The sequence below is a fragment of the Schistocerca gregaria genome, chromosome 2, assembly GCF_023897955.1.
Source record: "Schistocerca gregaria isolate iqSchGreg1 chromosome 2, iqSchGreg1.2, whole genome shotgun sequence".
Taxonomy (NCBI): Eukaryota; Metazoa; Arthropoda; class Insecta; order Orthoptera; family Acrididae; genus Schistocerca; species Schistocerca gregaria.
This window is the reverse complement of record NC_064921.1, coordinates 255,318,621-255,341,172: the sequence shown is the minus strand read 5'-3', so window position 1 is coordinate 255,341,172 and position 22,552 is coordinate 255,318,621. Positions and strand designations below refer to the sequence as shown.

The following is a 22,552-nucleotide window of genomic DNA, read 5'->3' as shown; positions in this document are numbered from 1 at the left end:
AACATTCCAGCCTATGACTCGCGACTGGGGAGGACCTAGAACGACGAGGACATTTGCAATGGACGAGGCAATTCTTCGTGCAGCTGACGATAACCCTAATGTCAGCGTCAGAGAAGTTGCTGCTGTACAAGGTGACGTTGACCACGTCACTGTATGGAGAGTGCTACGGGAGAACCAGTTGTTTCCGTACCATGTACAGCGTGTGCAGGCACTATCAGCAGCTGACTGGCCACCACGGGTACACTTCTGCGAATGGTTCATCCAACAATGTGTCAATCCTCATTTCAGTGCAAATGTTCTCTTTACGGATGAGGCTTCATTCCAACGTGATCAAATTGTAAATTTTCACAATCAACATGTGTGAGCTGACGAGAATCCTCACGCAATTGTGCAATCACGTCATCAACACAGATTTTCTGTGAACGTTTCGGCAGGCGTTGTAAGTGATGTCTTGATTGGGCCCCATGTTCTTCCACCTACGCTCAATGGAGCACATTATCATGATTTTATACGGGATACTTTACCTGTGCTGCTAGAACATGTGCGTTTACAAGTACGACACAACATGTGGTTCATGCACGATGGAGCTCCTGCACATTTCAGTCGAAGTATTCGTACGCTTCTCAACAACAGATTCGGTGACCGATGGATTGGTAGAGGGGAACAATTCCGTGGTCTCGACGCTCTCCTGTAATCAACCCTCATTTGAAAGCTCTTGTCTACGCAACCCCGGTACCTAATTTAGAGACTCTTCGTGCTCGTATTATGGACGGCTGTGATACAATACGCCATTCTCCAGGGCTGCATCAGCTCATCAGGGATTCCATGCGACGGAGGGTGGATGCATGTATCCTCGCTAAAGGAGGACATTTTGAACATTTCCTGTAACAAAGTGTTTGAAGTCACGCTGGTACGTTCTGTTGCTGTGTGTTTCCATTCCATGATTAATGTGATTTGAAGAGAAGTAACAAAATGAGCTCTAACATGGAAAGTAAGCGTTTCCGGACACATGTCCACATAACGCATTTTCTTTCTTTGTGTGTGATGAATGTTTCCTGAAAGTTTGGCGGTACCTTTTTGTAAAACCCTGTATGGGGTGAGGCCGGGAGCGGAGGACCACTTGGTAAGGCGGACTAGTGACGTATTTCACAAATGAGCCACTGGAGTGCAGCTCGCGCTACTAGCACGGAAGCTCTGTTGTGAACAAACGTGTTGCAATAGTGTTGCTGTTATTTCCGTGTTAGTTCTGGAGAAACAGTTACATTGTCCTTTCTGGTAAAAGTTGACTTTGCATAATGTTGATACAGCTTCTTACTGAGAGCTTGAAATCTACAGGCATGAAGCTAACCTAAAATGGCTACCTGCAGATAGAAGTCAGGGTGGCCCATCTTTCCCGGACGGTCGGGCGAGATAGACCACAATTAAATTTAGCTTCACGGCATGTGGAATAATCCCACTGAATATGTCCGCAGTCACAGACTCTCCTAATTCGTGAGACGCTACGTCTGTGGCAACAAACGGAAGAGCAGAATCTCACACGGGCCAAGAAACAACTTCAAAGTTCATCAAAGAGAAGATTTATCTGCACAAATCAGATTCCTCCACTGACACACCTTCGGACACCACTCGTACTGAACATAAAACTTCCAAAATTACTAGTTCAAAAGAGGTTACTCCTATGCCAACACTGACAAAACTTTTCTATTGGTACATCCACGAATTTTAAGAGGAAGGCAGCAACTGTATCCAAAGTGATGAACTCGGCTGGAAATTGTGAAACTGTAAAGAGGAAGAGGGATAAAAAAAAGAAACAGAAAAAAGGCAAATATCGATAAAGAGAAAAATAGACCGTAGAAGCTAAAAAAGAAAAATACTGAAAATAACCAGCTGTGTTCATTAGATGCAAAAAGCTACAACACTGATGACATTATAGAGGATTATGAAATTAACTTTGATTAATGCAATGAAGATAAATGTGCTGGGTGTCGTGAAATCTACTCCGTAATTAATAAAAAAAAGACTATTTGACTATTGCATTCTGTATGTTTCCTGTTCACGATGGCCACCTGAATGTTGTTCAACATTTGGTAATAAGTGCAACTAAGTTAGGCTAAAACTTGCACAAACCAGCAACCCATTACTAAAGCCAATGTTCAGTCAAGATTTATAAGAAACTGATATAATTGTTTTGAACTAAAATATTTAATAATTTAATTCTGTATTCATTACAACATATTCCAAATACAAATATGTAATCTTAATTGACTCTTTTCTTCATGTATAGCCATTTTTATATGGTTCTCTCTCCCAGTACACTGGTCCATCTCATAGGAGTGTATGGGTGAGATGGGCCATTCACGTATATTTTTATTTTATCACGTTTTGTATTTTCAGTGGCAGTCCCTCAGCGATGTGTTGTACTTAAATTTTTGACTTTGTACACGAACATGCCTACATAAGTCAAAGGTGTGAAAAACACAAATTTTATGCTGAAGAAGAAAGTGGTCAGTCTCTTACAACTTCACTCTACGTAAAAAGTAAATGTTGAAACACCGGAAGACGGAGACGATAAAAGATACGAATATTTTTCTGCTGTGTCTTGAAGTGCAAGAGAAGGAGAAGTTGGACTTGTGTTCTGATGAAAGTGATCATGAAATCAGCAACGTAACTGCAGGCGATCACACCAGTAAATCAGTACAAGAGGTGATGATAAGAAACAGAGGTCAAATTCTTCATTTGAATTTTATTATGGAAGGAGCGACAAATAAGAAAGAACACAACTATGTTTCGACAAAATGTTCGTTCTCCCGCAAGTAACATAATCATCCTTCTTTCTGAAAGCAAAAGTAGGACTCGTTCGGTGAAGACACCTATAGAAGCATTTAATTTCTGCCTTGAAGACGACATAATGAGAATTATTGTTTCCACATTGAAATCATCCGTTCAGCATTTACCAGAGAGAGAAAGAGATTCAAGATTGAGAGATAGCACTGAAGTAATATCGTCCATCGGTATCCTTTGTCATTGGTACGATTCTTTGTGCAAGAGAATGAATTTCTAGCAGTTGTGGGTAACTCTAAACGTAGCATGCATTGGAATGCTGTTTTCGTACTGTGAGTGAGAATAGATTTCGTTTTGTGTACCTATGTTTGTGTTTTGATATAGTAATAACTATTAATTCTCTCCATTAGAAGATAAATTAACTCCAATCAGAGAAGTATTTGAATTTATGATTAGTAAGAGTCTTGTAATAGTGGAGTCGCTGGTTCTAAATTCGCTAATAGCAACTCCTTTTCCTTACATCTGTTACAGTTCTGTATTTATTAGCAAGTGAAAGTTTTAATTAACAAATACCGAATCAAAATTTTCAATAAATAATATCGGTTTTTATTTATTGGATTTATGAAAATAAAATGTGATACATACATGAAATCCGTTATTATTACATGGAAAAACTGTGTTCATCAGTAACACTGTACAATGAAAGTATATAGCTTCCTACTTGATGTTTCACATTTCTGTATCAAATTTTGATTCATTGTGAAGACATACAGTTTTCATGCAATTAGTTATTACAAAGACGAAAATGCTATTTTTGTTAAAAAAAACTATTCAGTGTTCGTAGGTAACATCTAAATTTGTTAGTAACTGTGGAATTTAAATTTAAAAAAAGGTTGCTACTAGTGACTTCACGATTAAGAGACTCTTAAGCTACACATTCAGCTAGCGTCCACTACGTTAATAAATGAAAAATGTTTTATACCTAAAAGTGCTTAGAAATTTACTGATCTGGAAAAACGCCTTTGACTACTTTGAGAGTCGTGTTGTATTGCTTTAGGAAACTACTGTTCGATCACTGAGTTGGAAATCTTAGAAGTATGTTTAAAATCGTCTCCGTGTATGTCGAAAGTGATTTATCACTGCTATACGATGTAGTGTAACTACAGCTATATAATGTTGCCAGACAGCCTTATTGCTTTTACCGAAAGCAAAACGGAAAACATTGAAACTCATTTGTATTAATCTTACCTAGTAAAGCAATGATAACGTTTAAAGTAAAGCAATGTCCCAATGATATACAACAGTAACAGATAACACCAGAAACAATACAGTACTTTCGTAAAAATTATAATTTAAGAGTCCACTGCAATGAAAAGCAAAACTTTGTAAAAACACGTTAGAAATAGGTGAGTGGGTTAGACTACAAACCCATTTTAAAAACGCTAAGGATCTCCCAGTTAAACGGCAAGCCTTTAATCCTGGTACATCCACTCTGTCGATACTGTATCGACAGCTTACTGGACATGCGTGTAGCATCGTCGTCTCCACTGGATCCCATTTCAGATTGCAAAATTCTACGAGATGGTTCGATAATGAGTCATAAAGGAACAGGACAAAAATGACAATAATGTCTTAGCACCAGAAACAAGAAATTATTTACGTATGAAAATATTACTGTCCATGTTTGAAACTTATTATACAGAATGTATCAAAAAGGTATGTTACAGGTGTGGTGGTTCGTATCTGGGTACCATGCAAGCATATTTTGCTAATAAATATATGTTCGCATTCGTTCCGTTTGCGTCTCTGAAACGTGGAGGAGTACGTCGGCAATTTCGACCACAGAAACTAGCCAAGGAGGAAAGGAGGCAATGTAAACTCCAACCGCTCCGAGAACGTTGACGCGCTTGTGCCTCCGGTTAGAGTCTGTACCATACAAGGAGCACAGGGCATTGCACTGCGAGATCTGAGTGTTTACCAGTGGTTCAACTGTCACATGATACCTACAACACTGCATAGTCTTAACGAAGATAATGTAGTGTACAGTAGTGTCTTATGTTCGGTAGTTTCAGCCTGTAAACAGTTTTCAGTCATTCGTGAGTCTATTGTAAAACTGGAGTGAACAATGGCGGTTGTGTATCCAACTGCAGAGTATACCGGTGCGCTTCTCGTTTAGGGGGAAGCTAGAAAGAGGCCTGCAGCCCCCATGAAGAACTCCAATCCAACAGGCGTCACCCAGCCCGCACCAAATAAAGATTGGACAGACGTTTACGTGAAACGGGCAGCTTACGTGCTAGCGGTCCTCAATGTGGACGCCGCGGACACGCCGTACACCAGTCGGCGTTTTTCAGAGCAGCCTTGCACGAGCATCCGAGCTGCAGCACACGCCGTAGGTTAGAATCACTTGTCAACGTGGCATGATGAGCACTTTCATTCCTAAAACTTCAGAAGACTCATGTCATGACTCAGAACGACTTTCCTCGTCGTGTCAACTTCTACCGATGGCTGCTCGAGCGAAGTAGGCAGGCTCCTCTTTTCCTGAAATGTATCCTGTTTTCTGATGAGTACAACTTTACCAGGGGCGGCATGTTCAACACCAGAAATGGCCATATCTGGGCGGAAGAAATCCTCAAGAGCTGCATATCAGAGGCCACCAAATCAGTTTGTTGTCAACTTGTGGGCAGAGGGATCACTGATGATCATGTCATAAGTCCATACCTCATGCCATGCGTGCTGGTGATTCCAAATACCTTGTATATTTTCGAGGAGACGTACTAAGGTTGATAGACGAGGTACCTTTGGAAATCCGTCGTACGATGTGGTTCCTGCAGGATGGCGCTCCAGCACAAGTAGACACCGTGGTACGTTGCCATTTGAGTGACATCTTTGGCAAGAGATCGCTTGGACGTGCAGGCCGAGTAGTCTGGTCCCTCGCTCACTAAACAATTGGACTTTCATTTCTTGGGGTACATGAGAACCCTGGTGTTAGTGACACCCGTGGAGTCACGCATCGAACACAAGTAGCAGCTGGAGCCATTTGAGATACGCCGAGAATCTTTTCAAGGGTTCGGTAAGCCGTCATCAGGCACACACGAAATATAGCAAAGTTGGTTGCGGTAGCATTAAGCATCTTCTGTAAGTGAATTAATCTGGTATTTAATAAAAGTAATGTGCTGAGCATTGTCTCCTTTACTCCTGGCCTAGCTCGTCTGGTCTAAGTTTCTACGTCCTCCTCCACATTTTAGAGATACTAGCACGCAATTGAAGCGTTTTGTAACAAAAGTTTATTAGCACAATACACTCACATGATACCCATATACACACGACAATGTCTTGTAAGACACCTTCTGATACACCCTGTGTAGACATCAGTGATCAAAGAGAGTGGATGTTTTTTCTTGCCACCCGCGTTATCCGTGATTGCACTAACGGTGAAAGCTTCATTTGACCTTAAGCCTTGCGTGTTCTTCGCTACTCCGCAGAAACCGCGTTTCGTGAGCGAAAGTACGGGGGCCTGCCTTGCCTACTGCGCTGTGTAGTCACGTCGCTGGTAGTGAGACGTCATCTTGGAATTAAGACGCACGCCGCCAGACCGCAAACAGCTGTCTCTTGCCATAACGCGCAATCTGCGGTTCGTCAAGGCTATCCGTCGTTTTCTTGGTCCGCTTTTTCTTCTTTCTTTGTTGCCTTCGTATCAGACAAATCTGTTCCTTTTCCAATAATTTCTCTCCTTCGCTGTGTTCCAGGTTGAAGGACAGTAGACGCCACAGCGTGAAGCAGCAACGAGTGCAGAAACGTCACATCTAGGCGCCAGCGGTGAGTACCCACCCACCCACTTGCATACTCTTACACTCGGGCCTTGAGCCCTCCCCCAAACACACATATGCAAGTGACTGATCGCAGCGATTCGTCGTCTGGTCGCGCGATGAGTCTGTAGACCGCATGTGTGTGGCAAAATCACAGATCGCAACACTCGATCACTGGTCACTGGGAATTCGCATGCAATCTGATGAAACGAATGCGACGAATCGGCCCTATGCGGCTACCAGGATGCAGCCCTCTTGTCTAGCTCTTAAGCGCAGTTGTGCAGTTTTGTTTCGTTCACTATGCCCACTTGGATAGAATTTATAGTTATTTAGGAAGCACGAACCAAGTGAAGCTGAAGGAATTGTCACATCAAGAAACAACATCAGTACAAAAACACTAACATTCTCAGATTTTTCAGTGATTACCACTTTGAAGCTAGTGCTGTGGGAAGTTACCAGTAACAGTCACAATACGCCGTACTGCAGCTGGTGATTCTGACTTATGTATTAAACGATTAGACGCATTATCAAGTTTTTAACTTTTAAGCACGATGGCATACAAGGGGCTTCCAGTAAGTAATACAACACTTCTTTCCTCACTGCCTAACAGAAGACCATAAAGAGCAACGAAGCGCCATCTCTGCGGAATTGCTTGCACGTTACGACGCAGGTCGTGACAATTATTTGTCGGACATAGTAACGTGCGATGAAACATAGGTTCATCACTTTGAACCAGAAACAAAACAGAAATTCAAGGACTGGCACAACACCACATATCCTCCGAAGAAAAACTTAAAAGCCTTACCCTCTGCAGGTAAAGTCATGCCGACGTCACTCTGAAGGGGTTATTCTGTTTGGTGTCCTCCCTCTTGGTGGAACAATCGACTCAGAAGTACATTGCGCTGCCCTCAGGAAACTGAAGAAACGACTTGAGCGTGTTCGTCGCTAGAACGAACTTCTCCTTGTCCATGACAACACAAGGCTTCATCCAAGTCTTGAGCACCTGAGAGTAGGTTACAAAACTTCATTGGACTGTTCTTCCTCACCTACCCTACAGCTCGGGTCTCGCATCTTCCACCTGTTTGGCCCAATGAAGGATAACCTCCGCGGGAAGCAGTACGTGGGTGACGGGGAGCGTATTGATGCGGCAATTTCGTACCATGCTGGCATGAATGTCGTCCTGTCACATACAATGGTGATAATGTTGAAAAATAGGGTTTTTTAGCCTAAAGAGTGGAGATCTGTACCTACAGATTGGAAAATTGCGCAGGTCGCACCAGTGTTTAAGAAGGGTAGTAGGAGTAATCCATTTAACTACAGACCTATATCATTGACGTCGGTTTGCAGTAGGGTTTTGGAGCATATACTGTATTCAAACATTATGAATCACCTCGAAGGGAACGATCTATTGACACGTAATCAGCATGGCTTCAGAAAACATCGCTCTTGTGCAACGCAGCTAGCTCTTTATTCGCACGAAGTAATGGCCGCTATCGACAGGGGATCTCAAGTTGATTCCGTATTTCTAGATTTCCGGAAAGCTTTTAACACCGTTCCTCAGAAGCGACTTCTAATCAAGCTGCGGACCTATGGGGTATCGTCTCAGTTGTGCGACTGGATTCGTGATTTCCTGTCAGGAAGGTCGAAGTTCGTAGTAATAGATGGCAAATCATCGAGAAAAACTGAAGTGATATCAGGTGTTCCCCAGGGAAGTGTCCTCGGACCTCTGCTGTTCCTGATCTATATAAATGACCTGGGTGACAATCTGAGCAGTTCTCTTAGATTGTTCGCAGATGATGCTGTAATTTACCGTCTAGTAAGGTCATCCGAAGACCAGTATCAGTTGCAAAGCGATTTAGAAAAGATTGCTGTATGGTGTGTCAGGTGGCAGTTGACGCTAAAAACGAAAAGTGTGAGATGATCCACATGAGTTCCAAAAGAAATCCGTTGGAATTCGATTACTCGATAAATAGTACAATTCTCAAGGCTGTAAATTCAATTAAGTACCTGGGTGTTAAAATTACGAACAACTTCAGTTGGAAGGACCACTTAGATAATATTGTGGGGAAGGCGAGCCAAAGGTTGCGTTTCATTGGCAGGACACTTAGAAGATGCAACAAGTCCACTAAAGAGACAGCTTACACTACACTCGTTCGTCCTCTGTTAGAATATTGCTGCGCGGTGTGGGATCCTTACCAGGTGGGATTGACGGAGGACATCGAAAGGGTGCAAAAAAGGGCAGCTCGTTTTGTATTATCACGTAATAGGGGAGAGAGTGTGGCAGATATGATACACGAGTTGGGATGGAAGTCATTACAGCAAAGACGTATTTCGTGGCGGCGAGGCCTTTTTACGAAATTTTAGTCAAAAACTTTCTCTTCCGAATACGATAATATTTTTCCTACATAGGTAGGAATGATCATCAAAATAAAATAAGAGAAATCAGAGCTCGAACAGAAAGGTTTAGGTGTTCGTTTTTCCCGCTCGCTGTTCGGGAGTGGAATAGTAGAGAGATAGTATGATTGTGGTTCGATGAACCCTCTGCCAAGCACTTAAATGTGAATTGCAGAGTAGTCATGTAGATGTAGATGTAGAACAATATCGTGTATTCTAATCCTGAATAAAGCCAATCTGCTTTCAGACAAATGTTTTGCATTACTTATTGAAAGCCCCTGTTAATATTAAGAGATATTTTAAATGTTTGGACCATAACCACATTCTACAGTTACACTGAAGTTCCTTTTCATTTGATAAATTCTAATTCTACTGCGTAAAATTTACAAGAGTTATAGGAACCAGCAATGCTGCCGCTGGTAACATTTCTGTACACACATCGAGATTGTGAAGCCATTGTGTAGATGTTTGTAGTTAGCCACAAGGCTAATAAATGATGTAGGAATTTTGGACTTGGAATCCTGGTGAAATACACTGAAAAAATGTACACACCACGCATGGCGTGAATGAAAAATGTAATGTATTCTGTGACAGTCTATGTTCCCAAGGACAGCGTTCCGTAACAATTTTAATAGATTTTAATTTCCGGTTTTTTATTCAATTTCTTTACAGACATCGTTCGACATATCGAATTCAACTGCCACTGCTGCTGAACACAGTGGTTTATCTTCCTTAGCAGCTCTTTACAGCGCAGTGCTGGTCATGATAGTGGTTGAAGCTGCCTGCTAAATCGACTTGAATGGCAGGGGAAAAACCAGCGATCGACTTCACGCGATATTGCCAGTGATTTATCTCTCGTGTGTTGGGCCCTTTACTCTTTTCGTATCACAATTCTATGAATTTGAAACTTGGTTAACGTCATAGGATATTCGCTTTAGAACGTGCGTCTTTTCGGCAAGAATATTCTCGAATGGACAATCCGTTCTCTGCATCCAGCGAAGAAATACTTGGGTAACTCTTCCACGTTGCTTGAGTTAGGTTTAAGAATTGTTGCGCCACACTCAGAGTAAAAATCAAAATTCGAGTAAGATGATTTCATCCACAAGGATTAAAAACGAAATGTACAGTCCTTGCAGTTACGAAAATATTCTTCACATTTTCCTTCCAACTGTACAACTAAAAATGATAAGTACTTACATGGAAAAAAGGAGCTCGTCTATCACTCAACTTTGGTGGCAGACGTTGACGCGACCCTCTTAAAACAAGACTTAGTATATTGTTCGCAGGTCTGGGTGTAACTGTTCTTCGTGACGTTGGTGTGGGGGACGTACTAAGATGCTAGGGCAACAGGCGACAATGAGTTGCTCACACGTTTGTTCCCTTAAAGGCATATACACTGAGGTGACAAAAGTCATGGAGCAATTTATTGCCTCAGTCAGTATAAGCTACGAAAGGCAGTGATAGGCGAATGGGCTTCATATTACAGTGCGTGCTGTTTTGCTCACATGGCACATTTTACACGCTCGCCAGTTTCTCTCTGCTGACGCTAGTTTCTCAAGTGGTCCGGCACACAGTTTTAATCTGCCAGGAAGTTTCATATCAGCGCACACTCCGCTGCAGAGTGAAAATCTCATTCTGAAAACATCCCCTAGGCTGTGGCTAAGCCATGTCTCCGCAATATCCATTCTTTCAGGAGTGCTAGTTCTGCAAGGTTCGCAGGAGAGCTTCTGTAAAGTTTGGAAGGTAGGAGACGAGGTACTGGCAGAAGTAAAGCTGTGAGGACGGGGCGTGAGTCGTTCTTGGGTAGCTCAGTGGTAGAGCGCTTGCCCGCGAAAGGCAAAGGTCCCGAGTTCGAGTCTCGGTCCGGCACACAGTTTTAATCTGCCAGGAAGTTTCATATCAGCGCACACTCCGCTGCAGAGTGAAAATCTCATTCTGGTTAATACATGTTGCGCTCTGGTGGCTGGCATATCGCACAATCACTTCCAGCTCGGCTATTAGCGGAGGTTTCCCGTGGCCGTAAGGCAAATGCCGGACTTCAGTTACCACTGCGCCAAGCCTTCTGGAGCTGGAGTGTAAGATAAAAGAACCTCCCCTTTGTCCGACCAAGATTTTCCCTTAGTTATCAGGCGAAAGCCTGAACTGGAAGCCCTTTCCCAAATATTTCCAATTGGGAAACTCTCTGCCTCACTGCCAGCCTGCTCGGATATTTGGCTGAAAAATAGAAAAGCTATACAAGAGTCTACCCAATTTCAGGAACAGAAAATGAAGACTGCATTGGGTAAAACCAGGATGGTACACCCCTACAGCCATCTCCTCTATTCGTATTTTTTGGGTGCTTTTACATTGCATTGGCCTCCCTGATCTTACGCATCACCATTAAAAATGACCGAGCGAGGTGGCGCAGTGGTTAGCACACTGGACTCACATTCGGGAGGATTGCGGTTCAATCCCGCGTCCGGCCATTCTCATTTAGGTTTTCCGTGATTTCCCTAAATCGCTCCAGGCAAATGCCGGGATGGTTCCTTTGAAAGGGCACGGCCGACTTCCTTCCCCGGCCTTCCCTAATCAGATGAGACCGATGACCTCGCTGTTTGGTCTCTTCCCCCAAACAACCCAAGCCCATTAAAAATGGTCAGTTGCGCTCCAGCCACTTCTGCAACATTGTTTCATTGTATTTCTTTTTAATCCTGTGGTTTCTTTCTGTGCTCTTTTTGAATATTGCGTCCGTACGTGCGCAGGAACTTACAAGAACAGAGAGCCACCTGGTTTTATGAGCCGCATGTCACCTTGGAGACAAGATCGGCCCCGCCGCATAGCTGATGCAAATCGAGGCCCGGTGACCTTTCGGTCCCTTCTCGACCAGCTGGAGTCAGTTAAACATCGGGGCCGCGTTTTGTGGGCCCAGACAAAGAAGCACGTCCTCGTGAATATGCAGGACCGCCTGCAGTGGGAAACCGGGCTGCCGCGCGCATTAGTGGGCCCGTTACATTCTGCCGAGTGCTGGGAGACATCAGGCGGCGGCATTGTCTCCTGGAGGTGCGACAGTAGCTGTGTGCTTTCTTTGTCCTGACACCCAGCTTCCTGTTAACATTACTCTGGTGGCGTGTACGTCAACGAGGAAGTGGAGAGGATCCACGCAGACCCCGTACTGTAGGATTTGTGCTGTTATCTCACGAACGACGCTGTTCGCCTCTGTATACTGAACTATGAAGAACCCATGCGTCACTGAATAGAGGTCGACCCACAGGGAGGGGAACGCCGACACATTTCACGAGGCATTTCAAATGGCTGTATTCACATAGGCTGTCAACGGAACGAAACGTCAGAGATTCTCGAGAAGTTTTGACGTTCGTGGGGGCGGGGAACTGGGGGGGCGGGGGGGGGGGGGAGGCGGTGCCTGCTGATATCAGAAGCTAATATAAGTCTCGCCGCCCACACTCTTGCTGTGTAGAATATTTTATTGTTTCCAGTATCTGATCAAAAGTATTCGGACACTCCCATGTAAAGCGGAATTGACCACCAGATTACAGGAGAGACGGACTCATCCATTTATAAAAGGATTGCACTGTCATTGCAGAAGTAGTAACAGCAGACTGGGTCGATCAGGAGAGTTCAGTGACTTGGAACGTTGGCAACTCATTGGATGTCACCTGAGTAACAAAGCAAACCAGGAAAAATTTTACCCCTTTTAAAGCTGCCTTAGTCGATTGTTGTGATGGTGGAGCTGGTTGGTTGGTTGATTCGGGGGGAAGGAAGCAAACAGGAGGTCATCGGTCCCATCGGGTTAGGAAGGAAGTCGGCCGTGCTCTTTCAAAGGAATCATCCCGGCATTTGCCTGAAGCGATTTAGGGAAATCACGGGAAACCTGAAGCAGGAGGGCGGGACGCGGGTTCGAACCGTCTTCCTTCCGAATGCGAGTCCAGTTGCAAACCACTGCGCCATCTTGCTCGGTGATTGTGAAGTGCAAACACGAAAGAACACCACATCTAAAACGCGCTCAGGCAGACTTCATGGACTGACGGGCAGGGACCGTGGAGCACTGTGGAAGGTGGCTGTACAAATCGCACGAATCAGCGGAAGGAATCACTTCCGAATTCCAAAGTGTCACCGACAGCTGTACATCTAACACAATAGTCATTGTCTGCGAAGGTAAAAAGAAGGGCATAGAATGGTCGAGCAACTCCTCACAAGCCACACTTTTCTGTAGTTAATGCTAAACAACGCTTGAGATCATGTAAAAGGCAAGGTTTGTGTATGACTGGAAACGAATGATTTGATGACTCACACCATACGCTGAGACAATCTTACGGAAGGGTTTGAATTTGTAGAATGCATGGAGAACGTTACCTGCCGTCACGTGCAGTGCCAGTAGAATTACACAGGAGATGTTTTTACGGTATGGAAGTGTTTTTCGTGGTTAAGGTGTGATCAACCTGAGGACCCGGCAGATGCGAAAGGTCAGCCGGCCGCGGTGGCCGAGCGGTTCTAGGCGCCCAGTCCGGAACCGCGCGACTGCTACGGTCGCAGGTTCGAATCCTGCCTCGGGCATGGACGTTTGTGATGTCCTTAGGTTAGCTAGGTTTAAGTAGTTCTAAGTTCTGATGACCACATATGTTAAGCCCCATAGTGCTCAGAGCCATTTGACCCATTTTTTTTATGCGAAAGGTCAAGACATTTTCACATTTTACAGCATTACGTACTGCGTACAGTGGAGGAACAATTCAGTCACAATGATTGATTGCATCAGCATGACAACACCCCGCGTCATAAACCAGCATTTGTGAGGCAATGGCTTGTGGACAATAAGGTTCTTGAAATGAATTGGAGCGTAAACAGTCCTGTCCTAAGTCCAATGGCACACCGTTGGAATGTGTTACAACGTCGACTTCTCCCAGATCCCGGCGCCCATGTCTTTCCTCTGGTTTCCCCTTTCAGGAATCTCCCACAGACATACTGAAAGTGTCCCCAGGAGAGGTCAAGCCGTCATAAAGACGAAGGGTTGACATACCCCATCCTGATTTCTATTACTAGGTTTCCCGATGCTGATGATCAAACAGTGTAAACAGTGGAACCTTTTTCATTAAAGATCCTTTTTTAAGGGTTGATTAAAGGAGAAAGAAACAGTTGGGGTTCATATTTGGTACATACGGAGGAAGTACAATGGATAAAGGAAAAAGGCATTCACTGTTTATGTTTTGAAATGTGTGAACGTCACTTTTGCTGTTTTTTCACATCTCAGCAATGTGAAAGGTTCGTCAAGAAAATACGTTACGAATTTTCTTTTAGCCTTTATTAAGCTTTTGTGTGTGTGTGTGTGTGTGTGTGTGTGTGTGTGTGTGTGTGTGTGTGCGCGTGCCTGTATTCCTAAGGAACCCCTAAGGAACCAAACTGCTGAGATCATCGGTCCCTAGACTTTCACACTACTTAAACGAACTTATGCTAAGAACACACACACGGATGCCCTAGGGAGGACTCGAACCTCCGGCGAGAGGGGCCGTGCAATCCGTGACATGACGCCTCAAACCGCGCGGCCGCTCCGCATAAATGTGATTTGCAGAGTATCGATGTAGATGAAGTGATTGAGAGAAACATCATCGCGAACTGGCACAAAACCTTGTTATTACCACCATTGCGATCTTTGTCAATGTGGGAGCGGGGAAGGCGGTGGAACGTTCTTACATGACTTTAAAACTCAGCACGTTCAAGGTTTTCAGCTTCTTGACGCAATACTGAGGTGAGCAGAATCTAACGTCTACCCCAGAGGAAATGACGCGAAGTTTTCACAGTAAACATACCACTGAAGATGTGCATGAATGTGCTTTTTGGTAGCAGTTTTTGCGATACTATGCTGAACAATCGGTGCATTGGCTGTGCGAATATTTGTATCTACAATTGCAAAGAAGTGGTCGAGGCTTCATTTCCAATAGGTACCAGGTTAACCGAGCGGTCATGCGAGAAAGACAAAATGCAATTGCAGATAGGGCTGATTGTATACAGAATCCAAGTTTAAACGCGAGGTGGTTTATTTAGACGAGATGTGAAATCGCACTCATTACATTCTGAACAAATGTTGTCAAAGTCACATCGTGCACGAAGCATCTATACATATTATAAATTAAAGTCACCCGTCACGGATTCCGTCTGTGCATTTTCTCTATTAGAGACACAGACACGAGGAACATCTGTGTATATAATTTATAGATATTTCGTGGAAACTGGTTGAACTATGATGAATGAAAGCCTTCAAATACAGACAGGAAAACGAGGCTAACTTTAGGAACAACTGTAGGAATTTTTTTACGGTTTTCACTAAAATTTATATTGATTCACGGAGTAGGCTTTGCATATGTAATATGTCGCTCGGTTGTAGATAGCGGTACCGTGCAAAGCCGTGAAGGGCAGATAGTATTCAACAAAAGCGCTAATTATGTAACAGTCTTTTGCTCGCTGGAGACCTGCGGGGGTGGTATCAGAGGCCTAATTGGAAAGACTTTTTTCCCGAGCACATTGTAAGTTCCGTTGGACAAATGTAAACGTTGCATCTCAAGTGCATCTGGTTAGTGCACATGACTGTAATGCGTGCGCGTAGGTGGTGGAGGTGCTTTCTTATTTGGGTTTCTGATAAGTTGACTGCTTATCGACGATCGATATAGAAACAGACAGTTACTGGCCGACTGTTCACAAACGCTCTGCATATTCAGCAATATAGGGCGCATCACCCCCGCGTTATGTCAGAAAGTTTACGATGTCTTTAGTCACGACCTCCAAAAAATAAAGTTACAATTTTTCATTTGTTTGCTGGTACATATCTGCAGTACTGGTACACATCAATATCACCGCGCCAAAAGGCGAAGTACGAGTGGCAGTCGCGCATGAGCGTCCCATACAAGCTTCATTTTGTATTCAGGTAGCCCATTCATTTCGGGAGTCGAGAATCTCGATCGTTTTTGCCTATTATCGACATTGTTACTGGGAAAATACCGTTAACGGGAATTCCAAGATTTTCGGGAATGTCTTGATTTCTGCAATATACACTCCTGGAAATGGAAAAAAGAACACATTGACACCGGTGTGTCAGACCCACCATACTTGCTCCGGACACTGCGAGAGGGCTGTACAAGCAATGATCACACGCACGGCACAGCGGACACACCAGGAACCGCGGTGTTGGCCGTCGAATGGCGCTAGCTGCGCAGCATTTGTGCACCGCCGCCGTCAGTGTCAGCCAGTTTGCCGTGGCATACGGAGCTCCATCGCAGTCTTTAACACTGGTAGCATGCCGCGACAGCGTGGACGTGAACCGTATGTGCAGTTGACGGACTTTGAGCGAGGGCGTATAGTGGGCATGCGGGGGGCCGTGTGGACGTACCGCCGAATTGCTCAACACGTGGGGCGTGAGGTCTCCACAGTACATCGATGTTGTCGCCAGTGGTCAGCGGAAGGTGCACGTGCCCGTCGACCTGGGACCAGACCGCAGCGACGCACGGATGCACGCCAAGACCGTAGGATCCTACGCAGTGCCGTAGGGGACCGCACCGCCACTTCCCAGCAAATTAGGAACACTGTTGCTCCTGGGGTATCGGCGAGGACCATTCGCAACCGTCTCCATGAAGCTGGGCTACGGTCCCGCACACCATTAGGCCGTCTTCCGCTCACGCCCCAACATCGTGCAGCCCGCCTCCAGTGGTGTCGCGAAAGGCGTGAATGGAGGGACGAATGGAGACGTGTCGTCTTCAGCGATGAGAGTCGCTTCTGCCTTGGTGCCAATGATGGTCGTATGCGTGTTTGGCGCCGTGCAGGTGAGCGCCACAATCAGGACTGCATACGACCGAGGCACACAGGGCCAACACCCGGCATCATGGTGTAAGGTGTAAGTCAACTACCCTGGCCAGCAAGATCTTCGGATCTGTCCCCCATTGAGCATGTTTGGGACTGGATGAAGAGTCATCTCACGCGGTCTGCACGTCCAGCACGAACGCTGGTCCAACTGCGGCGCCAGGTGGAAATGGCATGGCAAGCCGTTCCACTGGACTACATCCAGCATCTCTACGATCGTCTCCATGGGAAAATAGCAGCCTGCATTGCTGCGAAAGGTGGATATACACTGTACTAGTGCCGACATTGTGCATGCTCTGTTGCCTGTGTCTATGTGCCTGTGGTTCTGTCATTGTGATCATGTGATGTATCTGACCCCAGGAATGTGTCAATAAAGTTTCCCCTTCCTGGGACAATGAATTCACGGAGTTCTTATTTCAATTTCCAGGAGTGTATAAGTAACAAATGCAGGAGGCAGGCGACCAGTGTTGTAAAAATCAATAGTTCTCCGTTCAGGCTGGTCGCGATGGTAAAAATCGAACATCAGACTAGGAATGACCGTATTTTTGCTCATATGACGCGCCTCGGATTTTATCCACAATCGAACATAGGCGTGATTGCTGCACGTACATAAGGCGTTCCAAACTGTATGTGAAGCAAGTATCGCCCTTAGATATAGATGATGGATAAATTCCGAAACCCGTCATTTGAGCAGTAAAATCAGTCCTTGGCTGGTGTTTTGACTTTTACCATTGCGACCAAGTTAGCTGGAAAGCAGAACTATTGATTGTTTCACTTTTAACTTTCACGTCGGGTGACTGATGACAAAAGAATTTTTTTTCGTGTGATATAATTACAGATTAATAATCTTCCGATTTTCAACTTTACTTGTACTGTGAAGCTTCTTGCCAAATTTCATGACTCTGGGTCAACTGGAAGTAGCCTATAAGTTTTGATGACTAAGTTTGTGAATATGAAAACATGTCACATAAATGGCCGTGTCTTTTGATTACACCGACTTAGAAGTTCCAATTTGTTAATTGCGACGGAGCCATCGACCTTAGTATATGACATACATTCAAACTTGATAAAGTGTATCCGTTCCTGAGAAAGAAGGGGTTTGAGCAGTCGGACAGACAAACCGATAAACGGACGACAAAGCGATCCTCCAAGGGTTCCATTTTTGCAAATTGAGGTACGAAGCCGTAAAAAGGAGCAGTCCCTTGATAAAGTTGAGTATAGTTTGGTAATTAGTTTTCTGGATCTCAAGGGAAGCAGTTCTTCAACAATCGTTTCTTAATAAGTGTAAGTGTACGCCAACAGCACACACAATGATTAGAGGGCTCAGACGCAGAAGCGTATGACAGTCGAGGCGACACAGGAAGAATACGAACATTAAAGTGCATGAAACTTCCTGGCAGATTAAAACTGTGTGCCCGACCGAGACTCGAACTCGGGACCTTTGCCTTTCGCGGGCAAGTTCTCTACCAACTGAGCTACCGAAGCACGACTCACGCCCGGTACTCACAGCTTTACTTCTGCCAGTATCCGCCCTCTTTCCTTCGCCCAACCCCTCCCCCCAGTCACCTAATTTCATGCTATTGCCAACGTCTGTCACGACATTACATTCCAGTGAGCTTTGACCAGCGGTTCTTCGATCGGTCATGGATCGGGATGGCTCTCGAGCATTTTTGGTGTCTCACAGAGTAAATGCCATCTCCCTCACCGAAATCATCAAACCGTAAGAATGTGCTGGACTGTAGTGAGCTGGTGCTTCTAATTTTATTTTCCTTGAAGGTGTAACTTACGCGGGTATTCATTTATTCGCTTTTGCTACGGTAAGCTTCAGACGGTCCAAGTGCACAACTCCGTCGCGACCTGTCCCGACATTCTCAGCAAGTCGGTTGGCCCTGGTCGTCGTCTGGGCCCAGCAGAGGCTGCGGCATCGGCAAAGTGCGGGTCAGCGGCGGCGTCTGTCCAAGGCGGTGCCGTTACGCAAGAGCGGGTAACGGTGCGGCCGCTGTGCTACGTGCCTTAGTTCTCAACTCCAGTCACCACGCCCCTTTCTGCTCGCAGTGCCTCGTGTTGAGCGGATCGATAACACCACACCGGCGATGACCTTAGCCAGAGTGCCAATCTTTTTATGTTAGCCGTTTGCGAGACTGGTTGTCTTCCACATGCTGCCCAGTGTTCTACGTTTCATCAGTCAATAAGGACAACACAGTAACATACCAAATATGATGTACGAAAATCGTACGCATTAAAAAAAAAAAAAAAAAGAAGCACCTAGTCGTCTAGGAATGGATAAATACTCCAACGAAATATTGGGTAACGATGACGACGGTTGATAAGTCATGCACCGTTTCCTTCAAAGCAGACCACAAAGGCTCAAAGAAACTGAGATCTCGTGACTGTGGTCGCCACGGGATTTACGGCATCCTCATGCTCATAAAAACAGTCTTAGACTATGCAGTCTTTGCGAATATGGGTCCTACCGTCTCTGAAGGGAGCTTCACAACTGGGAAACGAACTTTGTACCAGGGGATAGAGCCTGTAAGCCAGAATGGTCATATAGTCCTTGAGAGTGATGCGATCTTGCAGGGTAATCATAGGGCCCATGGAATACAGCGACATGGCTGTCAAAATCGCCACCAGATACACTCCATTTTACATTCTTGGGACGAAAAGTGGGCTAGAAGTTGGAAACAGTGCAATAAGGCTCATCGATCAAATGTCTTTCTTCCTTTGCTCCAGCCGCGCGGTGGTAGCCGTGCGGTCTTAGGCGCCTTGTCACGGTTCGCGCGGCTGCCCCCGTTGGAGGTTCGAGTCCTCCCTCGGGCATGGGTGTATTTGTTGTCCTTAGCAGAAAGTTAGATTAATTAGTGTGTAAGCTTAGGGACCGATAATCTCAGTAGTTTGGTCCCATAGAACTTACCACAAATTTCCAATTTCCTTTGCTCCATAGCCCACGTTTTATGGCTTTGGCACTACGTTTTTCTGTTACGGGCATTAGTATCAGTGATGAGTGGTTTTGGAATTCCGCTTGCCGTACATTTTCGTACTTACAGAGCCTCGCTTCGTGTTATTGCGGCGCTGACACCCCTTCGTGTTATTGCGGCGCTGACAGGGTTAACGAGAGTTCTGCAATGACTTTTGCAGCGCTCGTCCGCTTATTTATCGTCAGAGTCCTATTCAGTGACCGTCCGTTGCGTTAACTCAACACACACTTTTGTCTGCTTAGTGACTTAGCGGATAATGTTTTTTTTTTCCACTTTCCCTATCGATACGATGCCTCTTGAAACACCGGACACCACAGCCACCTTGTTTACGCAAGCATCGACCATACCAGCACCAACAATTTGTCCATTTAGCTCCGACATAATTCACTCACAACTGCACAGAACGCTGTTCTGACGACTACTGACACCTGCAACGTAATGAGAACATCGCATAGGTGCCGTTCATTGTCAGATGCAACAGCACAATTTGCAGGCTTGGTTAGAATCTGCATGTATGTTCAAGCATGCATTTCTCGCAGTGTTTCCATTTTTTTCCCATTTGGCATCTGACAGCTAGCGAACTGGACTACTCCCGCCAGCAATAAACAATGGAATTCCAGCATTCTCAATTCCCGTTGCATTACCATTCCCTCTGCGCAAAGCATTGTACCATCCAGTTCCCAGTACGAAAATTTTCCGGTCGTGAAAATTTCATCTCTATCAAGTAATAAATCTTAACTACGGCCCTAACTAAGATTAACATCATTTTAATGTCACGTCTAGAGGCTCCATAGAGAGCTATACCCCGTCTTTCAGAATTTTTGTGTGTCTTTAAACTTCATACTTCTCAAGAATCAAATTCTTGAAAAATTGCAAAAGAAGGTCGTTTTCGGAGGTTGTATCTAGAAAATCATAGATGCGTAACTCTAGAAAAATTCGTTGTCTCGAGAGGTATTTTGAATACTAACGATAAAAATATTTCTTTGAGTTCAAAAGTTTTCGAGATATATGACATGATAAATTTCAAGTTGTTTCACGCATGGGCAAACATTACCTTATTTAAAAGCAATAAATATATGTCTTGCACTAATTAAGAGCAGATTTTTGAAGTGCTTAGTGAATGTATACTCCACAGAGATCTGTATGTACGCTGAATTTCAGTTTTTGTACGTGATTTTTGTAGGAAATATGGAATTTAAAGCATTGTTCTCTATCGCCGCGGAGAGTGGAGCGTCGTTTCGGCTGCCTGCAGACAGTAGCCTACTTCTCGAGACAACGTCGCAACTTTAGACCTGAAAGCACTTTAGGAACTGTCAATATACAAGGATATGGCAGGAACCCCCACTTGAAGCAAAAACATCGTATGGGTATATGCAGTATTGCGAATAGTTTCAGGGATAGAACACATGTGACGTACATTTGTTTTTGGTGCGGAATAATCGCCAACATGTTGATGGGTCCAGTTATTTTATAAGAGCGATTGATGGGGCAGAATTACTTGCGTTTTTTTTTTTCGAAAATTCGTTTGTTGAATATCTTGAGGACATTCCTTTGGCCATGCGGACTGCAGTGTGCTTGCAGCATAACGGAGCCCCTCGATATTTTATCAGGCGTGTGAGGGAACATCTCAGTCGCAGTTACTCTAAACGTTGGTTTGGTCATTGCAGTACAGTTAAGTGGCCCCAAAGATCTCCAGACTTTACGCCGTTAGATATTTGTCCGTAGGGTTTGCATGCACTCCTGAGATGTACAAACGAAACGTGAATACGCGAAATGAAGCTGCTTGGTAGCATCATGGACTCTGCTGCCGTCATTAGTGAATGTGCAGAGGCATTCAGACAAGCGACACAACATGTTCTCCCAAGAGTGCACAAATGCACTCAAGTTGACGGTGGAACATTCGAACATTTATTGTGAGCTGTATTACACGTGTTAAGTGACGTGTACAACAATGCTTAGACGTATTGATACCTCGCCAAATACCTGTTGGAATGTTTACTAACTGTAAACCTGACAATGTAACAATAATACAGAGAATAAATAACAATGTGCAATAAATACGTTCTGTCTCGGGAATCATTCGGAATAGGGCTCATGTCAATATCAAGTTTTTTTTTGTTTCAGATTAACGTTTCTGTACGATTCCCAAATTCTGACCATTCCTCTTGGGACACCCTGTATACGAGGGTCACTCTAAAAGAAATCCACACTATTTTTTTTATAAAATCCATCTTTTATTCTACATGTTTGAAAGTTTTACAGTGTGTAGATATATCCTTTAGGAACAATATTTTCATTTCTCCACATAATTCCCATCCCTCTCAACTGCCTTACGCCATCTTGGAACCAGCGCCTGTATACCCGTACGGTAAAACTCTGGACCAACTTGTTGGAGCCACTGTGTGGCAGCGTGCACAAGGGAGTCATCATCTTCAAACCTTGTTCAACGAAGAGAGTCTTTCAGTTTCCCAAAGAGATGATAGTCACATGTAGCCAGGTCAGGACTGTAAGGCGGGTGTTTCAGTGTTGTCCATGCGAGTTTTGTGATCGCTTCCACGGTTTTTTGACTGACATGTGGCCGTGCATTGTCGTGCAACAGCAAAACATCCTGCTTTTGCCGACGTGGTCGAACAGGACTCAGTTGAGTTTGAAGTTTCTTCTGTGTCGTCACATATGCATAAGGATTTATGGTGGTTCCACTTGGCATAATGTCCACAAGCAAGAGTCCTTCGGAATCTAAAAACACCGTAGCCA

At 44.6% G+C, this 22,552-nt stretch overlaps 1 protein-coding gene across 1 annotated transcript in view; it reads left to right on the top strand.

Moving 5' to 3' along the window:
• The window catches only part of LOC126336809 (myosin-VIIa), a 434,397-nt gene that overhangs the window by 92,871 nt on the left and 318,974 nt on the right, over positions 1 to 22,552 (top strand). Inside the window, exon 2 of the mRNA XM_050000853.1 lies at positions 6,528 to 6,597. The gene's annotated coding sequence lies outside the window, so the exon portion shown is untranslated. The remainder of the gene's footprint in view (positions 1 to 6,527; positions 6,598 to 22,552) is intronic.